This window comes from Helicoverpa zea, chromosome 13 (assembly GCF_022581195.2).
Source record: "Helicoverpa zea isolate HzStark_Cry1AcR chromosome 13, ilHelZeax1.1, whole genome shotgun sequence".
Classification (NCBI taxonomy): Eukaryota; Metazoa; Arthropoda; class Insecta; order Lepidoptera; family Noctuidae; genus Helicoverpa; species Helicoverpa zea.
In genome coordinates, this window is record NC_061464.1 from 1,619,505 (window position 1) to 1,642,207 (window position 22,703).

Consider the following 22,703-nt stretch of genomic DNA (forward strand, 5'->3'; position numbering starts at 1 on the left):
GTCAAGAGGAAGGTTAACACCAAGGTTTTATATTGCCACCGTGCGAAGACGGGGCGTGTGACTAGTTTTCATAAATGCTTAGAATTTTTATGAAAAACAACTACCTAAACGCTTTTGCTTTCAACGTTACGTTTCTTAATATATAGTGAATCCACTTTGGATTTGTGATAAAACGTATCCAAAATGGAAGAGTTCCATTCACCACAATTCATAAAATATCGATATTATTACGATAGAGAATTATTTATTTAAATGATTGATACTACTTTTATATTAGACAGTTACCTAGCTATCTACATGCCATAAGGCGGGAATCGAACCCGCGGTCTATTACCAAGAAGGTACAGACCATACTAAAAATGTCATTACCACACAAAATAATTTAACAGTTAAAGTAAGGTTTACCAATAACAATGAAAGAGGTTTTCGAGGATGTGCAATAAAAACAATATTTATATTCAATTAAAGGTTTTTAATCATCAATATTTCTCAATAATATATTATCTAAGAACTGAGCAGGGGGTTCAATTGAGTTTTGGTATCTCGCCCAGCTTAAATACCAGATAATAGTCATTATGTGGGCACAACAGCCCACTGTTCTACGCCCAAAGATACAATTGCAACAGTATGCCTGATGGTAGGAGCTTCTTACAAAGTACACAATTGCGTCCAACAGTGCATTGCATCTTATTATGCTCGACTGCTTGAGACCAACACGTCGTACATATAAGGTCATGAGCTTCAACCTGTAATAATAAATACAAAAAACATTAGTAAATATCAAGTAACTTGCAATTGTGGCAATTGATTTGAAAACCGAGAAATTGTGTGCTTATGAAAACATAAGTAGGTAGTAATATTCTTATCAAAATTAGAAAAACACTTTCGTAGACCACTTACCATACGGGGAACGGTCCATTGTTGTATGCAACGAAGTATATCTTCGTTTTCTAATACCAAAGAACCTCCAGCAGATCCACAATTTATACAATATACTATATTCTGCATCCATTGTTGTAATTATAATATAACTAAATTCGATCACAGACAGAGCAATATCCGAAAATGCTAGTAAAATCCAGTTCTTCACACAAAGCCGAGTCTACCAAGTACGCAATCTAATCGGAGTCCGTCATCAAGCCAAAGTTGTTAGAATAAAACCATGAAACGCATAGAAAATCACAAAAGAAACGATAGTCGCAAAGCTATCAAACTGACTTCTAGCAAACTGACTGAAGTACACCAGTGTTGCCAATTACGAAAACTATAATCCTACTCGAGTGCCAAGCTAGAAATTCGCGATTTCGCTCAAAACCATCTTAAAACATTATACAAATACTAGTTTTTTTCTAGCTAGTCAGTTTAGGTATTTAAATGAATAAAGTGTTAGCAACTAATTTTAATAACCGACTTCGGAAAGGAGGTTCTCAATTCGATCCGTATTTACCGAAATCCCGAAAACTTCCGAAACTGGCAGGACTGGCTGACGGAAACATTTTATAAGGCATCAATAATTGTGACCCTACTTTTTATTTGGAATTTTTTTATTTGAAGTGTCCGTGGAATACTAAAATATGTTTCAAACAATATAAAAATAAATAAAAATTATAGTATAATTTATATTCACATCGGTTCTTAGGCCAAAATTGAACAATGTCCTTTTTTGTATGGATGTTCTCGTCTATCGCTTTAATATATGTCAATGATTGTGTATCTCTGACAGCATTCCGGTTTGATTTACGCTATGTTCCTGTGTTCTCTGACCATTGTAACATGGTACTGTAATCACTTGAGTATATACCTCTGACAGCATTCCGGTTTGATTTGCGCTATGTTCCTGTGTTCTCTGACCACTGAAACTTGGTACTGTTATTACTTGATTGTATATCTCTGACAGCATTCCGGTTTGATTTGCGCTGTTCCTGTATTCTCTGACCACTGATCAAATCAAAAGTCATTTATTCAAACTTGGCTGCAAAACAGCACTTTTCGAACGTCAAAAAAATAAATTTACAAAAGACAGCCCCCGAAACGCCCACCCTTCACCACTTCCTATGTGTTTTTGCTGGGAAGAACAAGTGGCGCAACAAACTCCCCAGCAAAAATTCTCTGACCACTGTAACATGGTACTGTTATAACTTGATTGTATACCTCTGACAGCATTCCAGTTTGATTTGCGCTATGATATTGTGTTCTCTGACCACTGAAACATGGTACTGTAACCACTTGATTGTATACCTCTAACAGCATTCCGGTTTGATTTGCGCTATGATCCTGTGTTCTCTGACCACTGAAACAGGTACTGTAACTACTTGATTGTATATCTCTGACATGTAATATTATTACATGATTTTGCATTCACTTAGATATAAATAAACTTTTTGATATTTTACATGATTTTGAATTCACTTAGGTATAAACTTTTTGAGTAATGAAGAATGTAGGTAAAATACGAGCGAAAATATTATGTCACTTCTGCAATTAACATCAATGAGGATGACTACATGTCACAATACGTCAACAAGATGTCAACAGACGACATAAGCGGGTAAATTATTTGTATGGATGTTCTCGTCTATCGCTTTAATATATGTCAATGATTGTGTATCTCTGACAGCATTCCGGTTTGATTTACGCTATGTTCCTGTGTTCTCTGACCATTGTAACATGGTACTGTAATCACTTGAGTATATACCTCTGACAGCATTCCGGTTTGATTTGCGCTATGTTCCTATATTCTCTGACCACTGAAACTTGGAACTGTTACCACTTGATTGTAGCAGCTGTACTTAATGAAATAACTACTCATGAATATTCATGAGAAATTTACCTGCGCCGATTTTCGAAACTTTAACCCATGGTTCCTACATTAGACGTATAAATCAATTAAAAATACAAACAAACTACCCCTCATAGGAGTCGTTACAAATTTTATCTATAGACTACGTTTGTAGTTGTGTTTTGTTGAGTGTTGAGCCAAAATATACAGAAAGCCAGGACTGGTGACCCAGGAGCAATCCGTGTGAGAAACAGCTCGTCCTCAGATCGACACCCGCCTTCAGTGTTTGCCCCTGAGACTTGTTGATGGTCATTGTGAAGCCAACACTCACATGGAACTGTATGCGCTTGAATTGGAACGGGTAGTTAAGAAGTATGAGGGGAATGCGAGGTATAAACACTGCCTCGCCGACGCCACAACCCGTCTGAATTTCTGCCTCAATGATATTCCTGTGCAGTGAGATTTCTTTAAGGCGGGTCCCGTTACACAACTTCGGAGGAGACAGATTCCAAAGAAGCATAATTGAAACGCCGACCTTAAGCTTAATGTTGTGAGCTGGAAGTCCACTTGCTGTGAGAGAATTAAGAAACTCCACAGAATATGTAGTGTGTGGCGTCGTCTTGTTCGAAAACAGACTTCATTCCCCTCGATTTTCGATAGAATGCTTTCGTTGATTGCTGCAGCTTGACCATTTTTAGGCGTCAAGATGATTTTAAGGACCGCTCATTGACATTATATATAATATTTTAAAACTTTAAAATTACTTATTTCCCACCGTTATCCGCATCACTATCAACGCGGATCGTTTACAAAGGCTACATTGCTTGCTAGGTCTGATTAAATTATAATGAGGCAAGTCCGGTTCGCGCACGTGATGAATTGATCTGCTGTCAGTAGTATCGAACTCTCCCAATACAATTCTCGAAATGCCTATGACAAACTCTCGAAATTCCTATAGCCAATTTGCCAATTAGGCTTTTGATTTACAAGATGTCAGTAACTGGAATATCATTGAGCTATATATGTCTTGTTGGTTCCGCATTGCAAATTGATTGGGATTGCAATCCATCGTCTCCAATAATATGCCAGTACAAAACTGATCGTTTTAAGCCCTGGCTTTGCTATACGTAGATTAGTCTTCGAATGGATTTATGCATCAAATTGTTTTATAAAAGAAGGTTAATGACAAAAGCTTAATCGGTATTATTTTAAGGACCTTTTCAAATTAAGCGACATGAGATTCGTTTTTCTTTTCAACGGAATCAATACGGAAACAAGAGGACCATCCCAAATCTTGATAGGTGTGTACTATATAAACAGAAGGTAAGCGCCTCACGTTTTCCAATTTCCTAGGGAGTGTCGTACCATGCGTTATTGTTCCCTTATTGCGCTCGCAACGCCTTTGAGCCTTTTCCTTTTTGGTGCTGCGACTTTTTAATGATCATTTGGTGCGTGAAGCTATTATTGATGTTACGATCATAATGGATGACGAATTCTTCTCATTTTTTTCTACTACGATGTTTAAATTGTTTACACAATTATAGCAAATACATATGTAAGATATATTTCCTACTAATATTTTAGTAAAAAAAAAAAACTAATCTATTAAACTTAATTAAAATAAAATAAAAATTCCTCCTATTTCATATTAAATAAAATATGAATTATTAAGGTAAAGTTGACAACTTAGAACCAATCACGAATTTGTTGTCTATTTCTCATTAATATTGCATGAAAATGGGATTTAACAAGTATTTCGGTTAGATTTTAAATCTCGTATATTATAAGCATCGTATGTCATTTATTATAATATAAATAAAAAGCATTAAAAAATATATTTGTAAATTTTTTTAGGCTTCTTTTATACATTTTTGAATGTGCTATTTGAATGTGGTATATGATTGTGTAGGTACTATTTTCAAAGTTTCACACGTTTTTGGAATATTATCCTAGTATACCTAACTAAATCAAGCAGTTCCAGCAGATGCCTTGAAAAGGAGCCATGAAGTTGGCCCCCGTATTTCAACAGCTTTGATCCTAAGTGGCTCAAAAATATAAAAAACAACATTCCTACTCCCTATTGTCAGTTAATTTAACATACACAAATGAAAAATTTACTAAAAAATATAAAACATTTACCATAATGCAAATAAATATAACCTTTTTTTCTTTGTAATGTTATTAAGGTCCAACAACAAGCCTTAACCCTTGAATTTTAATACGCTGCTCTGCTCATTAAAATTGTTTTATTTTTTCAAAATTTAATTTCGTTTTTCATTTCTCATATTCAAATTCGCTCATCTGTGACTGAGTTAAAGATTTTCCAAGTCAATAATGGCAGAATGCTTATTAATTTGCTGTAATGGCTCTGAAATTCGGTAAAATAATGTGAAAAAGATAGTGATAAGGTTTAGACTGTAGAATACGAAGCTACAAATAAAATAAAAAGTACCACACTACAAAAGCATGTTTAATTTAACACAAAAAGTCTAGTTTTTTTTTTATATATTTTTAACTAATATTATATTTGTACAATTCTCGCTAGTGAAGTAACTGCAAAACGTACCCTTTATGTGTACACCTTAGAAACCCTGTGACCCTCGATATGGTTGAAAAAGAAAAACTTGAGAAAATGCAAAGTGCACAGGAATGGATCCACCAATGACGCGGCACCCAATGCCAGCCGGCCAATGAGAAGCTTTCTCTGCACTTTCACTTGTGTGTAGTCTTTGATTTACCAGATGTTCGGTGGTACTAAAAGAATATTGAAAGAAAATTTAAAATCGGTCCAGTAGTTTTTGAGTTTATCCATTACAACCAAACAAACAAACAAAGTTTTCCTCTTTATAATATTAGTATAGATATCATAAAAAAAAAATTAAAACTAATAAAGGGCGTCGAAAAATTGGTCCTCATCGCTGTCACCCCGCAGTGTACATTTTCAACTTCAACAAATGTGATATGGTATATGGTCGTACTCGCCCTTCAGGATTTTAGATAAGCCTCTTGGATTGCTAATTTTCTTCATTTAATTTATGTACACATTTGTTTATATTTAAACAATAATAAATATGTGTTAATAAGCCGTTCCGACACGTTTTTATCTGTATTTAGAAGTATATGGAACATATGTTTATATTAACACATTTGTGTATATTTAAAAGTAACATAATGAATTACGAACAAACATCCAACTTTTATTGACAGATAAGGAAAATCTTTATTTATTTACATAGATTTAAAAAAGTTAAAATGAACTTATATACCTTTATATACAACTTAAAACTAATACATTGCATCAAAAAATTCATCCCCAACATCCAACTGAGGTCAAACCTTGCGTGCTTCCTTTTCTCACCCTTTTCGATGTTTACTAACGTCAAACTAAAATTGTAATTTACATTTTTATTTACATTGATATTTTAATAACTGCAAACAATACAAATTGACATAAAATGTTTCCAAGGTTTCTGTTTGTGTGTATGTTATGTTGTGAGTTTGGTTGGCTGGTTCGGGAACCTTTCAATGAAGCTTATATTCTTTATGATGAAGGAATGTTTATTTTTACCGTTTACAGTTTTATATAGAAAAAAAAATATAGAAAATAACGAATTATTACAAACGAGAAAAGAAAAAGGCTGTCACGAGACAAGAAAAAAAAAACGAATAAAAATAAAAAATCAAAACGCATTGAAACTTACAAGAACTCTTTTAAAACAGTTTCCAACAATCCCTGTTTAGTATTGTCTAACAATTGCGATCTGGTTACCGAGAAAGGTTGGACCTTATTGTTTATGATAAAATGCATCCATATTTCTTAGTGTCGGTGGTGTAGATCAATTTAGCTCGCCTGCAATATCGGTATGTCAGCAACTTTGCCTCGTCTGCCTAGTCTTTGATAATTTGATATCACCTTTATTTTATACCTAGGTACTGTAGGACCGGGAGGATTCTATCTTACTCAAATGTAAAAACTTGATTTGAATATTTCGATGTTTATGGTACGCAAAACGAAGTAACAATTTAAATATGAAAACCTAATGCTATTCTTTTTACATACACACACATCTAGAATAAAACCTATGGACTAAGAAGTTTAACTGCTTCTCAGTACCTACTATGTATTAGAAGTGAGTTAATGTTGTATGTTATTTTCCTTGTTTTGCAAATCAATATACTATTAGGTACACAAGTGTAATTTATAAAAAAAAACACACACATACAATGAAAACACACCTTTATATAAAAAATTAAATCAACAAAAAGTATTATTAAATAATTTGAATAATATAAATTTCTTACGTGGCCTTAGCAATAATCAACACTGATTCTCACAAAACCTCCGTAACATATAAGCAAGCTCCTCATATAGTAGTCAATGACGTTTCCCGCAATCATACATATACTCACTGCTCAAGAGATGTCATCTGTGAATCATTGACACAGTTGTAACGGATGGTCTGAATCCAGTCGAAAATAACGTGATCAGCTTCACGGATATCATTGTATTAAAAAAACGATGTACGGAAGAAGTAGACATAAAACTAAAATAAACATTTCATTTGTAGAGATTGATAGGACTTCAAAATTTAAAACTAAAGGAAAGCGGTAAAACGCAGAAAAAATACGAGTTCATCTCTTAAATAAGTGACAGATTAAATATTTGTGCAATTTCTACTCTCCATTCTGTGGAAGCACGATGAATATGACATCAAACTCAAAGATGGAGCGCTTGAAACCCACTATTTCAATGTTTGCGGTAGAAAATTACTAGAACTGATTTCTTTAAAAACATTTCATTCATTTTACCTGTAGTTTTGATTTGTTCATAGAATTTTGGATGCATTTCTTCATAGACTCTTGGATGCATTTTTCATATTTCAATATTTTTTGCATAGGCAATCGTATACAATTATAGTAAATATTTTAGAACCAATTTGGTCAACCGGACGAACGGACGGTCGATTCGTAGATCCATCTATGGGTCGACGAAATAGATACCTACATCTTAGTGGAAACCGCGAACCGATGGTTTGAAGATAGTGTAGCTCAGCTGTATATTGTTAAGTCCCAGGGGCTGGCCCAAGGGGGTGGCCTACGTTCAGCAATGGCAATGAGGTAATATGATGAATACTGTAATATTAAATATTTGTTTAAAAATTCAGATTAACGAAGCTAGCGCATCGTACTTAATAGTGAACCGCCGATTCACCATCACGTCCCATTGAAATATTCAAGATCCATTCACGCAGTACACTCGTCCTACCACAATATTTGGTTTAATGTTCCAGCGAAGCGTAAAAACTGTAAAAGTAAATTGTTCCATAACAACCATGAAATGACTGCGGTAGCGGTATTAAATAGCCGTTTTTATATACCAACATCACCTTGATATACATACGTTCTGCGGATGTAAAATAAAAATAAGAAGGAATATGTAAAGGAATTTTTAATACATTTTAACAAAACGACAATTTTTATTTTAAACTAGCTGACCCGGCGAACTTCGTACTGCCTTTTCCTTATTTGCTCACCGTTTAGACCTACCCTGGACTACGACAAACATTTTAAAACCAAAATCAGCTCAATCGGCCCAGCCGTTCACGAGTTTTAATCAGACTAACGAACAACAATTCATTTTTATTTATATAGATATTTAACTAAAATAAATTGCTTACCTGTGGTGTAGATACGTTATTTAAATGTGTATTATTTTAATTTATGTTTTTCGACATATTTACAATTTAACATCTTTGGATGTGTGATCATGTGTGAGACTTTTCTTTAGTAAAATATGCTTTGCGTACCATTTTCTGAAACCAGATATCGAACGACAAAAAGAACATAAAAGGTCAATATTCATCGAAAGTGGGCAGACAAAAAATTTATCACTTGGACGAGTTCAAAAACAATTTTAGTTCGGCAATAAATGATATTCTTTTCCTACATTTTTGGAGTTTATAAACTTTTGAAATGGGTTTCTTTGATTGTTTTAGTTGTTGAGCTTTCCCTTTTTTCGGTTGTTTGGAGAATAAATTATGTGATATAACTTCTAGTCTTTAAAGCTGCTCGATCCACGTCAAGACTGATAAAAAAGGTCAAACAAAGTTGGTAGAGGTTTATGTAGAGCTTGCAGACTGATGGTATATCAAGATATTTTATTTTGGGTATCATGTTCATATTATCGCGGTTCACGATCTGTTTTCGATTCCAGACTCAGACTCAAGTTATGAGCAAGTAGGTTTCAAAGGCTGCCTAAACAAACAAAAATTGTATGTTAATTAATATGTGGCATCAACCATAATATTCTGGGGATACTAATCAATCTATAACATACTCTCATACTGTACCATAAGTTGCAGTACGTTGCTGTACGTATCTGTCAAGTATCGATGACTAATATACTGAAGTGGCTATCAATGTTCAGAGTTGTACCCGATATTAACTAATCGACTAACCGTCTTACCACAAAAACTTTTAAACGTCAGTTTAAGCCTTGTCTAAAAAATGTCAAATTATGACGTTGACATATGGTTCATTTTGCAGCCACATTTTTTTTAGACAAGTGTAAAACAGGTGTTTAAGTTTTTGTAGTAAGGCCATAAATGTTCGAATTGATTGATAAGAATGGTTTTGTACGGTGCGGTGTGTAAAAATTTACTTATTTGCTGCATATTCGAAACTAGCTGAGGAATAATTTGTGTTGATGAAATTATTAGGTAGGTTAAATTAAAATACAAAATTCTCTACCATGTTTGAATATAAAATATCAAATTGACTCATACTATTCTGAGACGAACGACTCCAGAAATTGTCACATCACATCTAGATGCCGAGGAGTTGTCGACTCTCATAGTAAAATCAATATGTTTTGGCAGAATGCCAGTGCGAATGTAGGGAAATATGTTTACCGCCGTCGACCTATGTCCTGATCATTGTTTTTGAGATTGAGAGACAGATGTGGACAAGCAAATACCAGAGCCAAAAAAATAAGATTGCATAAAATTGGTACAGTTTCCGATTTAGTGCCAATACGATTACATTAAATAACAACGTAATAGAACAAATCACAATACTAAAAACAGCGCAAGCCCTTGATCAACCAACTCGATAAAACATTATTTCTACAACATAACTGACGTATAAAAGGACCATTTTCCCACTATAAACCTCAAACTATAAACCTCAAACATATCACTCGTCCATAATTGAAACAAACAAAACGGATTATGAAACTACGCAAAAACTAATTAGTCGCCGCCCATTCACACCGTAATTAATTTATCGCTACGCTACAATATACGATGAATTTGTATCACAAATCACGCGCGGCCGACCATTATGTGCGGTGTTAGTGGCGGTCGCGAAACAAAGATAAGATTCATATGAAGCTTCGGACCGGCCACACGATGTCATTTAGGTACACCCACATTACGTTTGGATTTATTCACACCGAACTGTAATGTTGTGGATGGTGGCTATTTTCTTAATTCATGGTATTTTTTCTTTGTATGTGCTAGATATTATTTATAACATCTACTTTTATTGTATCTATGATTACATTAATTAATACTAAAATAATAAAGGGGGAAATATTAAAACTAAGTATCAAAAAATTCATCCGCATCGCTGTCAGCGGGGATCGTGCCCAAAAGGCTCGCTGCATTGCCACGCTGGATGGCAATGCATATCCTTTGGCCGAAGTATAGGCCAGCTCTTTGGTCACGAGTGGACTCCACTAATCGCTTACTGATTTCTCGAAAGAGTACCTACGTGGGCACTTGGGCCCCATGGTCCCAAGGTTTCAACCCCAAACGGCTCAAAAATGCAATTTCCGGTGAGGTTTACATATTTGTATCGTTTGAGGTTATCTGCGGCTGCAGCAGCTGCACCGACACAGCTCGCGGTACTGGGAAGGTGGGAAGGTGAGAGGAGATGGTTTATTGGAGGTGTAATAACTTGAGCTGTCAAGGGGCACTGAGACACACTCTGCATCTTGTGGACTCTGCCGAAGTGTATCTTCAGGCCCCTTTCTCCTTTAAAAAATCTTGCCAGGGAACAGAAGGGGCATCTTACTGAGGTCTCAGCCGATGTGGAAGGTTGACACGCGCTGCTTCCGGCGTCGCTACTGCCATCGTTCATTGAAACAATAAAAATTTAAAAACTTTAATCAAAATAATACACGGTCTCGGTCTTATATCTCACACACACGGTCACACAGTCTTCACAAACGCGGAGATTTTCAATATGATCGTCTACAGGGTCCAATGTTGCCTGGCTACTGGAAGCTAGAGCCAATTGACTCCAATTGGTGGTTGTGTTATTGTTGTTCACTTCTTCGAATTTGGTATTCTGGTTGAATGATGTTATGTGCTTGAATTAAAATAATTTTAACTTAGTAGTATTACACAAATAACTTCACACATCTTTTATACTTGTCCCTACTGTGAAAAAAACTTTCACTGATACAAGGTCTTTAGTTTATTAGGCATGTAGTGTAATAAGAAAAACCATAATGTCTTTACTAAAAATAAAAATGGAAAATACTAAAACAATTACTTTAAAACTACCAAAGCACTTGTAAGAACTTCGTATATTACGTAATTTTCATCCAGAATCGTAAAGTTTATTTCGTGTTTTCTTACTCTGAGCACTTAAATTTTACTACTGCCTCTGTCTTTCAGTTTCAGAAGTGTTAAGGCATTATTGGCAAAGTTGGGTGTTGAAATAACTTAGGCTATAGCATTTTTAAATTGTTTTTGATTTGGGCTATTTATTCGGGTTTATTATGCATGTATATTGTATATTCTTTCGTAGAGCGGCGTGAAAACTAATTTGATTTATTCATTTAACAGTTTATGTACACAGTTACACACAGAACACAAACAAGAAGAAAAAAAAATGAAGAAATTGTAAAAGGCACAACTTATTTCTTAAGAAATCTTTTTCAGCAGTCCCGTTGACTTTAGTTAGCCAAGGCTGATGAGAGCCAAAAATCATGATGATCATGACATTAATGTTCGAATGCCTTGCGAATCGGCTGCAGGATGCCACGGTATTCTGGGTAGTTCTGTTCGTCATCGCAATAGTTATCGGCACGAATCTTGAGCTCTGACCTACATCTGCGCAGAAGTGATTTATTAGCAAAGAACCAATCCCGAGTGACGGCTATGACGCGATGCACTGCAAACTCAAACTCAAACTCAAAACTCAAACTCAAACTCAAAATCGTTTATTCAAATTAGGCTGATAAATCAGCACTTTTCGAACGTCAAAAACAAAAGACAGCCCCCAAAAACGCCCGCCCTTCACCACTTCCTATGTGTTTTTGCTGGGAAGAAGAAGTGGCGCAACAAACTCCCCAGCAACACATGTCTGTCTGTAAGGTTTGAAGAACCAGAATGTATACAAAACAAGTCAAAAAGTCATAAAAATATCATTATCACATGATAAAGGCGCGGCTCCACCGCAGTGCACGCTATGCACGGACACGCGGCGCATTTTAGCTGCGTGTATTCATTTGTTTGACAACGTGGGTCTACGTTTCCACTGAAGTACACGAATATGACCCACGACTATGTATAGCGTGGCACGGCGCACGGGTAGACCCACGCTGACAGCGTTGAGCTACGTAACCGCTTATTCGAGCAAGCTATGCGTGTGTCAATGATCATCAATCTCACTTTCGGATTCATCGTCAGAAGAACTGTCTAGTAAAGTCAGTACCAATGCCATTCTATGAGTACCTCGATACGATATATGTATACGAGAAACATGAAACGCGTCCGTTCCACAACGTGAATGACTGAAAACTGCTCTGCGATAACCGAGCTGTACATAGTCGTGGGTCTTATTCGTGTACTCCAGTGGAAACGTAGACCCACGTTGACAGCGTTGAGCTACATAACCGCCTATTCGAGCAAGCCACGCGTGTATCAATGACGTCAATTCATGCGTAGCCTCTCCGTGGGTTGCAGTGGACACAACCACATACAATTTCTTACAAAGCGAAGCTTAATACACGTGCCTAGCCTCTCCGTGCATCGCGGTGGAGCCGCGCCTTAACTATTATATAAAATTAAAAAAGGAAAAAAAAAAAACAAACTGAAAACAAACTGAACACAAGTAGGCTAGCACACAGATTTACACCTATAAAGACTAAGTACTCAAGCATTTCTTATAGTCCATTAAGTGTATCTAAAGCCTCCTGTTAATAAAATAAAAATGTATTTTAATATAAGCATAGTTTTTTTTTTTTTTTTTTTTTTTTTTTTTTTTTTTTTTTTTTTTTTTTTTTTTTTTTTTTTTTTTTGGGTCTTAAGAACTAACATGCATTACAAACTAACTAATAAATTGGAAAGACTATAGACTAATTAACCTATAATTTTAATATAAAATGTAAGAATAATCAAAAACTAAAACTAATAGATTATAGTGTAATATAAAAAACCTTAAAATTAAAGATAACAGTATGATTCAATCAGATTAAAATAGGGTCATATCACCAGATTTAGCAACCCTCATGGCTAGATCATGATTTTCATCATCTACGCGCATCTGGCCCAAACTAGAGTGACAAGCATGGACTAATGCTTTGGCTGATGTTGTAAGAGTTAACTTATCAGGTGTACCATGTTTTGACTCCACATTGATAAGACCAATGTGCTTAAATATGGCAATCCTGGATTTCTCAGGCATAGCGGCTGATTGATATCCTGCTCTATAATAACCAAGCAATTCAATCAATGGTGTATAATTCTTGTCCTTACGATGGATAATTTCATCCAGCTTTATGGCAGTCCAAATCATCACTGAGTGGAAGTTATTACCTTCAGATTCTAGTAATTTGAAGGGGCAGACAGAGGGGAGAAAAGGGCAGCAGATAGCATGAGTATCTGGTTTTGTAGTACCGGGGAAAGATTCATGAGTGACGATCTCCTTCACAACCTTGTCATGGAACATCCTGACAGCAGTTCCTGGAAACACACCAGCAATCCTTGGCAATGTTATTACTCTAGATTCTAGAGAGGTCCCACTTGTATGGCTCTCATCATTTATATTATACTTCTCCTTCAACATACTGAGGATATCTTCAACACCTCCTCTAGATTTCTGCACAATCTTGCTGATATGGTTATTCCTGGATAGGAAAACTGTAATTAGAAAATTGGCATCACGAGCCAAGCACTCCTCATTCGAGAATTTATCACTATCAGCAGAGGCACTTGTGACTTTGAGGTCATCTCCAACATTCTTTAAATCCCATTCAATCCGTGGGACCTTTTGGCTCTCATAGCTCTTTCTATTTCTGATCATTTGGCTTAGAATCACTCGAGGATCAAATCCCTGATATTCAAGAGCTGTCCTAACCAATCTTATCCAGTCAGGAGAATAATTTATCATAACATTAAAATCAGCTGCTGTGAGATTTTCAGCAATTTCATTATCTGCTCTAAAATATTCAACTAAGTCTGGGAGTGTCCAAACATCCCTTGCACCTGAAGTTGAAGCCATCTCGTCAGTTAATGAGTTGAGGGAAAAGTGTAGAAGCAGGATAACCTTCAATAGAAAATTTGACTGAGAGGTAATTCAATCAAATTAAAATTTAATATTAAGATATATCCCCGACTATGTGAAAGAAATATCCAATCACCGAGAGAAAGAGCCAATCACCGCTTTAGCCCGCCCCCGCGCTTCACTTCATACCACAAAAGGGACCCAATAAATTACTTCTGCGCAGGTGAAGGTCAGACCTCAAGATTCGTGCCGATAACTATACCTGTGGAATTTATTAAAATACATATCTTATGTTGCTACGAGCATTTTATATCGTCTGTCTCCGGTCCATCCCTTGTACATGTCGGCCCCAAATCTAAGTACCTAAAACTCCCACAGAAAGAAATAATGTTGTGCTTTTCAATAAATAAATAGTGTGAACACGCTCTGGTGTAACATGCGGCCCACGGATGTACTATAAAAGTATCCAGCCCTCGATTACGGGATGTGGCGATGACATCATTACGTTGAAAATGCCACCGAGCAATTTACCTTTTGTATACACGCAAAGATTACAAATTCGGGGATCGGGTAGCCGCAGCTTTCTACTATGTGATCACGAAAATGGTTAGGATTTTTCGTCTCAATTGCGCATTTGAGGGTTTACCGTAAAGGATTTTTTGTGTTGGTTATGTCAGTGTATTATTTGTACACGGTGTTACGAAAGTATTTGAAAAATATATTTTATTATCGTAATCAAAAACGTCACTAACTGACAGAGGTTTATTGAGAAGAAGATTCAAACACAAAACTCAAATGGCCTTACTACAAAAACTTAAACACCTGATTTACACTTGTCTAAAAAAAATGTGGCTGCAAAATGAACCATATGTCAACGTCATAATTTGTCATTTTTTTAGACAAGGCTTAAACTGACGTTTAAAAGTTTTTGTGGTAAGACGGAAAATCTTTAATTACGAAGACCTATGGAGCATTAACTAGGCTTATTTATACTCCTGATTCATTTATGGTCTATTTGTCTAGGAAACGGAGTCTTGACGTCATATTTATTGAACCGAAAGGAAATGTGTGGGCCATATTTACTCATGTCACTTTATTGGACGAAACATATACGGCGATGCTAATGGACGAGAGCTATTTATAGAGTTATCTGACTTCAACCGTTCTAGTCTAAGCACTTCTATTTTTTCCCAAAATAAGAAAAAATATGGCTGATTGGTAAGGAAATCCGATAGACACACAAAAACATCAATCAGTAAGAGTATGAACGGTTTTGTTACAGCACTTGTCTGAACTGGAATCGAAGCCGCACACTCGCACTTCAGATGCAAATTCTTTAAAAAACTAACCACTCAGTGTCCAAATACTGTAGAGGTTGTTTAATACTTTTTTATGTAATATGGGCCGAATAGCAATTGCAATGATTCTTTTTAAATAATAACAGTTTTTGATACCGAACATGTTAATTCTGTCAATCAGCCCGATAAATCATGATTGAATGTTATCGAAGATCTTTATTAAGTGTGAATCCCAAGGATCTTGGTAACCGGGTGCATTTGCGTACAGATGTTTGGTTATCTATACTAATATTATAAAGAGGAAAACTTTGTTTGTTTGGTTGTAATTGATAAACTCAAAAACTACTGGACCGATTTTAAATATTCTTTCACCATTAGAAAGCTATATTATCTGCGAGTAACACAGGCTATATTTTATCCCGGTACGGGCAGTAGCTCCCACGGGACGCGGGTGAAAGGCTAGCATCCTTTATTTGTATGTCAATTTTTGTAATTAACACAGTTGATATGAAAATACTGGATGCAATTAATTAAGAGTCACACAATTGCAATGAAATCGCTGGTGCGCCAAACTGTGAATTTTATTAAAGGCTTGCAATTAAAATCAAAATAACTAGGGTAAACTCGTTAGAGATGGCCATAGTTTTATCTAGACATAATAAAAAAAAGAAAAAGTGTTGTTACAACCAGTCTTTTATTCTTATCATAATTAACAGTTATTAGTCTTGTAAAAATCAACGACAAATATTTTTTTATAATTCAAAAACATATTAAAAAACAATTTCTAAAAAAAAGTAGAATTGGCCATCTCTCCCGGGGCTTCAGGGTAAGTTGGCCATAGCTATACGGGATAGATGACCAGTACTTGACTTCCCTTTTCCCTTCCCTTGTCCTGAAATTCGGCTTGTTTAGCATCTTTTTTCTTCTTCTGTCCACATTTGGAGCACATATCATCAAACTCGGTACAGTTTTCATGTATTCACCTGTCACAAATAAGACACTGGAGCCACTCTTCCACAAGACGAGTCTTATAATAATTTTCTCCGCATCCAGCGCAGTTATCTGCTTCGTTTTCTTTATCTTCTTCATCAGATGCATCACACAATACTGGTTCACTCCGATCAGAACGACTTTCGATAATACGCCTTACAGCTTTCCGTTTTCTATTCTTATTTGTATCAGTCTTCTTATCTTTGGGTTTAACCATTTTTTTTTTGTGAATCTTCACTCCAAAAACCACGATTGGCTAAGGCTTTTCTCTGATACTTATTTGGCATCTGTAACAAAACATAAAACGCATAATATCATTTCAAATAACAAAAAATAATATGGCTATCTCAACCTGAATTTATGTGGCCATCTCTCCTTCTTGTGCGGGTGAGATGGCCATATCAAATTTTTGATTTAGTTAAGCATTAGCAGGCGCCATTTTAAGGTTAAAATAAACGTTAATATTTGATAAACATAATAAACTAAGCAAACATTGAAAAAATGCAATAAAAAGTAGTAATACATGATGATATATGAACACACTATACAATTTTTGCAATACCCTGTAAAATAAAAGTTTATTTACTTACTTTTTAACATAAATACGCGCAGCAGCGTCGCCGCACTGTGTTCCCGAGCGTGGCGTGCGGTGTACTGACTGCATTGTAGAGCCATCTAGCTATGCATGCCAAAAATAATTCGATTGGCCATCTTTCCCGTATGGCCATCTCTAACGAGTTTACCCTACACACATCAAAAGTGTCTAGGGATCAACATATATTTTTGCAATAACTTTTCTCCTGATTGATATTAATTAAAATTTTCTTTAAGGATTCATCAAATAAAGTGTTTTCGTTTGTCACAGTAACGATAAACCAAGTCACCTTTGCACTAATAAAGAAATTTGCCATTTTCCTAATAAAGGGATTTTTGACATTTGAAACACTAACACAAAAGTTCGAAAAAAAAGACTGAAATAACAGTTTTCTTTAAAAGTTTATTGGGTAACTTAAACAATTAATAATCCGTGTTTCTACCGCGAACACTAACAACACAAGAACATCGGTTTGGCATACTCAAAATGAGTTCATCCAAATCACGATGTGGAATGGCCGCCCATGTTCGTTGCAACAACAAAAAAAGGTCTTCTTGCGACTGGATACCCTCCATATTCGGCAGAGCTCTTCTCTGTAGCATATCCCATGCATGCTCAATCGGGTTCAAGTCTGGCGACTGAGCAGGCCAGGGCAGGACATTGATGTTAGCTGCCGCGAGAGTCTGTCTTACAACTCTTGCGGTGTGCGGTCGTGCATTATCATGCATTAACTGAAATAAGGGACCGATTTGCACTTGTAGAGGAACGATGACGTCTGATACAATCGTCTCAGCATAAATTTGAGCGTTGAGGTTGCTTCTGATCCAAATCAACTCAGTTCTTCCGCCGATCCAAATACCCGCCCATACCATGATGGTTCCACCACTATAAGGATGGACTTCCTGGCAGGATTTTAATCGCTGTTGGCGTCCAGGGGTTCTCCAGTGTCGTATACGTCTTGTATCCGGTCTCATACCAAAACGAGACTCATCAGAAAAGCACACGAAACGCCATTGTTCTTCTGCCCAATTTCTGTGTTCAAGAGCCCATTGATATCGAATCCTACGATTGTGCATTGCTATAGGTGGTACCCGTAGCGGTCTTCGGGAATGAAGGTTCACTTCATGCAAGCGGTTTCTGACTGTTTGGTCGCTAATTAAGTTCCCTGAAGAGTGATGAAGCCTCACGGCTAACATCATGGCGGTTATTGTTGGAGCTCTTCGAGTTAAGATTTGAATGTATCGGTCTTGTCTCCGTGTGGTGCAGCGATACCGTCCTCCATGGCGCTCAGCTACGGTACCAGTGCTTCGGTAACGTGTCCAAAGTCGACTGATAACACTCTGACTTGTATTCAGAGCTAAAGCCACAGTACGTTGCCGGGAACCAGCTTCTATCATTCCCACGGCTCTGAGCATTTCTTCCCTGCTTAAATGACGTCGCCGCTCCATAATAACGTTGGTTTTAATCAGTAGTAGGGAAACAGTAGCACTAATAATGTCTTCAATGCGTTGTATGTGTTTATAGGGAAAATATTGACAGCTGATTTTCATCTTTTACTCGAATTTGATTCACAGTTCCTGATTCAAATTATGAAATGCACCAAAAAGGATCCATATAAATTTATAAAATCATAAATTTATTACAAAGCCACATCTCAATCTCAAGAAATCCGCATAAAAATGCTTGATCCCTAGACACTTTTGATGTGTGTATATAGCCGATGCGCAAAGCTTTATACAAATAAGTGGGTAGGTAATTATAAATTTCGATTGGCAATTTCTTTGGTTAATTTATAAATTTCTTTTTTATATAAATACATGTTTTTGATATTTTTATAACATATTGATTTATTTTTCTGCCGATCTTTTTTCCTATTTCCTATTATAATGGGGTTAGCTTCTAACAGAATATACCCCAAATCCATCAATGGGCCTTTAGAAGTATGTTGTATGTAGTTGCTTATACACATAGTCTAAATTTCAACTTCACCTTAAAGGTATATTTGTTTAATTTAAACTTTATATTATTTTATATATTGATTGAAATAGTCGCGTAATCGAATTGGGAAAAATGTTAAGCGATTTACATTCATTCAGCTATCGATAGTAGATGCAATTTATGGCCCATTCAATATTTTAATGAAAACATTGGAAACGGCCGTTTGTATCCTCTTTTGTTTTACTGTGATATTTTAAATGTTGTAGACTATATGTTAGTTTTTTTTTTACAATTATTGTTTGTCTTGTGTCATGTTTTCATTATTAATACTTCCAAATAAGGGTTCAGCTTGAATATGAATTAGCATCGTTATAATTTTTTTCTAATTTGTACGCCCGCCCTTTAAGGCGGATCACAGCATGAACACATTTTATCTAAGACCTATGTACATCTATACTTATAATTTCGTCAAGTGGTTCTGTGCTCGGTAGGAGGTGGATTGTATTTTGTGTTAATGTGTTGCGGTATCAACACCGAGATAGAGCGAAAAACTGGGCCTTAAATGAAACAATGATGATGATGAAGTTTAGAGACCGTCAGTAAACAAGTGATCGGTCTATAATTTTTGGGTTCCGCGGTAATACCTGATTTATGGAGCAGGTGGGTAATTCCTGTTAAAAGGAGCTGTGCGAGCGAATGCAAAGCACACACCAGCACATCATATTCTGTCTGTGTATAGGCAAGCGAGACAATCGCGGTCAATTTTCGATGGGTGAGTGGCTACACTCCTGAATCGTATCCTCCTATCTAAGAGCACTCCTCAAACGTTTGTTATACCTACTGAGTTTTGGAAAATGGAGGCTGCATTTGTTATGGATTCCCATGCTGATCCAGGAAAAACATGCCATGCTCTGCGAGGCTAAGGCCGCTTGCCATCCCTTTGAAAGAAAGGCGGGAGTATTCTGTAGCGTCTCTGGTTTGGCCTACTGTGACAATCGCTATCATCCTCATCTTGTTCAACAAGATTGGATCGCGGCATGACTTCGTCTGAAGGTGGTGGTCGCACCATACCATGACCATACCATACCATGACCATAGGGCTCCTCAGCATCTCTAAGCGCAGCAGATCAAGCGCGGCGTAGTCGTCCAGTCTGTGATTGCGCTGGATAACCCGCACCTGATCCGACAGTCGTTGGGCCGATACGTTGACGGCTGGCTCAAGTACCTGAAACAGAGACAGCATCCTACCACGGTACGCAGTGAGGTTAGTTCTTCCCTCTAGTTGCCGTTAATAGTAATTACATAAAATAAAAAACAAACTGAATGCGCCATTCCACAAAATAGCACACAAATAATTGTGGACCAAGTCCACACTACATCCAAGTGCTATTGATCACTAGCTTTCCGCATTTTCACCCCAACTATCGAATCCAATTTAAAGTTTACACTAGAACCTTAACAAGAAGAATTCCGAACAAGCGAGCCGAGCCGTGCTAATAAAGTTATGTTAACTAGATCGCGCGCCTTATTCTACGCGATTTGAATCCCTATATACAAAACCTGCAATGTATGCCAAACTAGTAATGTAATTCTATTTATTGTACAAGTTTATATTTGAAACTGGATCTTTTCAAACGTATAGGTTTTTATAATTTGTGGATCTGGTTTCGATCCTCATCGTTTTGTTGGTAGTTACTTTTAATCCGTAAAAGGTATGCTCTTATAAGTTTTAAAGTAATAAAGAAATCTTTGGCTCCCGCACTTTCATAATCTCGTCAGCGTAAAATTGGAAATAACTTGATTATACACAGTAATACTATATATGTATTTTAAAGCAAATACGTGGGTGGAAGTTGTAGACATTTCCTTCCGATCATAAGTAAAGACCTCGGTGACTCTCCAACCACCATTTATGTAATCTATCACCTAAATGATTGAACAATATCCATGGTACAGATTACGTTCCTATTAAAATTGGCCTGTTGACCTACTTACCCGGTAAGAATCATGAAATATATCGGAACGTAAACAAGATATTCTCAAACAATCTGACCTGAATCCGTCATAACATTGTGATGTTATCCAGCTAATTGGGATATGCACCGTCTGTTTAGTTAGTTATAGCTGTAAATGAGTCAATGGCGCTCTGATAAATCAGATTCCAGATAAAATTAAGATTATTTCAGTGTAGTATTTTTTATCATGGAATGGTAATCCGATTTCTGAAATACTGATCGTTATATTTCAAGCAATGAAAGATTGGACATTTTGCAATTCTTTGTGTCAAATGCTACTTCAATTAATAGTGAAGCTGCTAATTTGACAAAATGAACTGAAAAAAAATGGTCCGATTTGAAACTCAAATCCTTGAGTATATCGTTTTTTATACATTTTTTTGACATATTACATTTTCAAATAATAATACTAAAAATAAACATTTAAAATTATAAAAATAGAACAACAATTTTATTTTCCGTTTAAACATATTGTTTACATTTTTTTTAATATTAAATAAAAAAATATAATCATTATTGCGATGTTTCCTCACTTATTCATGGAATTTACTACCGCATTTTCAACTGTTGGTAGATGAACATACTTGCCCTGCAGGATTTTAGACAAGCTTTGATTGTTTGATCAGGTTTGCTCATCATTGCTCAACGGTGTCCAGGAACAAATATGTCCTTCATGTACTCTAGAAGGTCTCTCAGACTAAACGTATAAATAAGCGAATGGTGTTATAGTCTGGAACTTCACTTCTTTTCGATAAGTATTAATAAGCCTTAAACAAAAATCACATAGAAAGTTGTCGGTTTTAATTTATGATATACTGGGTGTCTCATAAGTCCTTTGAAATTTAAATTTCGAATAAAATTCAAATGGCGCGCGGGATTGGCAAGCAGGGTGCGGGGATAGCATCAACGGTCTTTCGGAATTCATTCGCCATGGAAAGTTTTACCGGAGCAGACCATGGTTTTTGTGTGCGTGAGTTTTATCACAACAATGATTCGGCCACCATTGCGCGGCGTATCTTTTGATTCGTGTATTAACTGAATTTTGTATGGATGGTAATTTCTTATCTTTCTTTAAAATGCGCTGTAACGCCGATCTGGGTGTATTTAATGCATTGGAACGCTTACGAACGGATTGAGTAGGATTTTCACTAACTGACTCTTGCACTACGTCAAGCACCGCAAGAAACGCCGCGCAATGATGGCCGAATCATTGTTGTGATAAAACTCACGCACACAAAAACCACGGTCTGCTCCGGTAAAACTTACCATGGCGAATGAATTCCGAAAGACCGTTGATGCTATCCCCGCACCTCACTTGCCAATCCCGCGCGCCATTTGAATTTTATTCGAAATTTAAATTTCAAAGGACTTATGGGACACCCAGTATATTTATAGAAAGACATCTCCTTTCCTATAATTTAGGTAGATTGGTACGGCAGCCTCGCAGCCATAACCTAGCTGCAAAAGCAGATTTTTTCCAGAATTATCTCACTAAAAAACTTACAACAGATTTTGACTGCCATACGACGATATGTAGTCCCCAGTGGGGACTCCCCACGGCAATTAGAGAA

At 36.3% G+C, this 22,703-nt stretch overlaps 1 long non-coding RNA gene across 1 annotated transcript; it reads right to left on the reverse strand.

Moving 5' to 3' along the window:
• Positions 1 to 16,269: 16,269 nt before the first annotated feature.
• LOC124635904 lies at positions 16,270 to 17,246 on the reverse strand. Its single transcript, XR_006985077.1, has 2 exons — positions 17,175 to 17,246; positions 16,270 to 16,871 (listed from the first exon to the last, which is right to left on the reverse strand). It is a non-coding gene; the product is annotated as an uncharacterized LOC124635904 (long non-coding RNA).
• Between the last annotated feature and the right edge of the window lie 5,457 nt (positions 17,247 to 22,703).